Source organism: Zophobas morio, unplaced genomic scaffold, assembly GCF_036711695.1.
Source record: "Zophobas morio isolate AGI-343-1 ecotype UQ-CSIRO unplaced genomic scaffold, CSIRO_AGI_Zmor_V1 ptg000022l, whole genome shotgun sequence".
NCBI classification, from domain to species: domain Eukaryota; kingdom Metazoa; phylum Arthropoda; class Insecta; order Coleoptera; family Tenebrionidae; genus Zophobas; species Zophobas morio.
In genome coordinates this window covers 5548584-5551425 of record NW_026972127.1, presented here as the reverse complement: position 1 = coordinate 5551425, position 2842 = coordinate 5548584, and positions in this window count along the sequence as shown.

Below are 2842 nucleotides of genomic sequence, written 5' to 3'. Positions count from 1 at the left end.
ATAAACAGATTACAAAAAATAAACAAAACGAAAAAAAAAAATAATCATAAAATGCCAAAGGGAGGCAACAAAAAAGTGGTCAAAAAAAAGCACCAATGAAAAGAGCCACAAGAAAAGAACAAAAAAAGTTAAAGAAAACAGCCAAGAATAAGGCGACAAAAAATATGACAAAACAATAAAAAACAAAAATAGGCCAAAAAATGTGAATGGGGGCAACAAAAAAGACTAAAAAAGCGACCAAAAAAAAGGTGACAAAAAGTGGAGTAAAGAAGCGACAAAAAAAGCCCAAAAAAGTTCAAAATAAGATTTAAAAAAACAGAAATGAGAAGACGACTGCAAATATTGACAAAAAACGAAAAAAAAAAAGCAAAAAAAAGACAAAAAAGCGACAAAACAGTACCTAAATAATGAAAGGTGAGAAAGAAAGCGAGGGACAAAATGCGACAAAAAAGCCACTAAAAAAAATTAAAAAAAAAACGCAAAAAATAGGTCAAAAATGCGGAGGCAAAAAAACGATTGCAAAACAGCTTTAAAAAAACAAAAAAAGTAAATCACAATAAATTAAAAGAAGGGAGACAAAAGGTGAGGCAAAAAATGAAGAAAAAATGCAACAAATAAGTTAAAACAAACCTAAAAAACGAAAAGCGCTAAAAAACATAAAAAAGCTGCAAAAAAAAGGACAAAAACGATTACAAAAAGCTTTAAAAAAAACAAGAAAAAAAAAGGACAGAAAAAGATAATAAAAAAAAAACAGAAATAAGAAGGCGACAATAAATAGTGACGACAAATGACAACAATAACGAAAAAATGGAAAAGAAGGAACGCAAAAAAGGGTCACAAAAAATAATAAAGAAAACGACAAAAATGGATCATAAAATGCCAAATGGAGGCAACAAAAAAAAAAGGTAACAATAAAAACAGTGACAAAAAAAGAACAAAAAAAGTTGACATGTTTTTGAGTATCGTGTTATTCAGAAAATACTATGTATTGTATATTAAGAAAAAATTAAAGCCAAATATTAGGCCCCACCCATACCTGCCCTGATCTAAATAGTGATGAAGTTTTCATTCGTTGGCAGACCTAGGGGCGGAGCCTAATTGCAAAATCCATATTTCCTTATAAAAAATTCACCATCTGAAACGTGTTTTGAGTTTCTAAGAATAAAAAAATCATCACAATTGAGATAGGGTGGATGGGTGGTGTTGGACGTAAAGGCTTTGAAAACACCTTTTTTCGCGGCGATTTTACAATTCCAAAAAAATAATATTAAAATTTGGATCGAAGCTGACAAACGCATCAAAAGGTCACCTACCTTGTTTTGTTCAGCCTCCTGGGTTGAGGGTTTGTAGACCGCATGCACAAAGGAACCACGTGTCTAAGTTTCGCGACAACAATTCGCGATTGACGTCACACAAGATGGCAACTGCGTTCACTTAACGCCCACCTTAGCGATGTTACCTCTCTGAGGGTTTCTCGATCACTCTGTTCGATAACAGCGCCAACCCCAAGTACCGGGCCCGTTTGCTCGGTACTATGGCGCCTCTAGTGGAAAGTGACCAAAATACACTTGTCAGCAATCCGCGGGAAAACAAACAAAATCAAAACAAAATATTAACAAACTTCGAACCGGAACAGGTGGGGTCTATATATATTTTTTTCTTAATATACATTGTTTTTAATTTATTGTAAAGAAATAGTTATTTTGCAGTTAGACTCCGCCCTCTTGGTTCACGGCGAATAAAAAAATCATCACAATTGAGACAGGGCTGGTGGGCGGGCTTATATTTTGTCTTTTTGTTTTAATATGTGTAGACTTCTTTTCACAATATGAAACTTAAAACATGTTTAAAATGGAAAATTTGATGCGTAAATATCGATTTTGCAGTTAGGTTCCGCCCCATAATTGCAAAATCGATTGTGTCTTGTTGTGAAAAGATGGCTATGTATATTTAGAAAAAAAAAAGCAAAATATAAGCCCCGCCCACCCACCCTATCTCAACTCTGATGATTTTTTTTATTCGCCATGAACCAAGGGGGCGGAGCTTAACTGCAAAATACTCATTTCTTTGCAAGAAATTAAAAACAGGTTTTTGAGAATCGTGTTGTTCAAAGAATACCATTATATTAAGAAAAAAGGTCAAAATATAAACCCCGCCCACCCACCCCATCTCAATTGTAATGAACACGTTTAAAATGGTAAATTTTCGTAAGGAAAATGGATTTTGCAATTAGGCTCCGCCTCTAGGTCTAGCAACGAATGGAAACTTTATTACTATTAAGATCAGGGCAGGTATGGGTGGGGCTTAATCTTTGGCTTTATTTTTTTCGTAATATACATAGTCTTCTCTTTAAGAATACGATATTCAAAAGATGTTTTTAATTTCTCGTAGAGAAATAAGGATTTTGCAGTTAAGCTCCGCCTTCTTGGCTTACGATGAATAAAAAAAAATCATCAGAATTGAGATAGGGTGGGTGGGCGGAGCTACAATTTGCCTTTATTTTCTTAACATGTGCAGACTTATTTCGACAAGAAGAAACTTAAAACATGCCAAAAATAAGGCGACAAAAAAATAAACAAAAATAGGTCAAAAAACGAATATAAACAAGGTAAAAAAAAACAACGAAAATAGGTTAACAAAAACAATAGGAAAGCTGACAACTTGACAACTAAAAGAAGCGATAAAAAAAAACAAATGAAGCGACAAAAAATCGACCAAAAAAAGGAAAAAAATGCCGAAAATTAGATAAAAAAAAACAGAAATAAAAAGAATACAGCAAATAATGGCAAAAAACGAAACAAAAATTTTAAAAAGACAAAAAAGTAAATAATGAAAGGTGAGG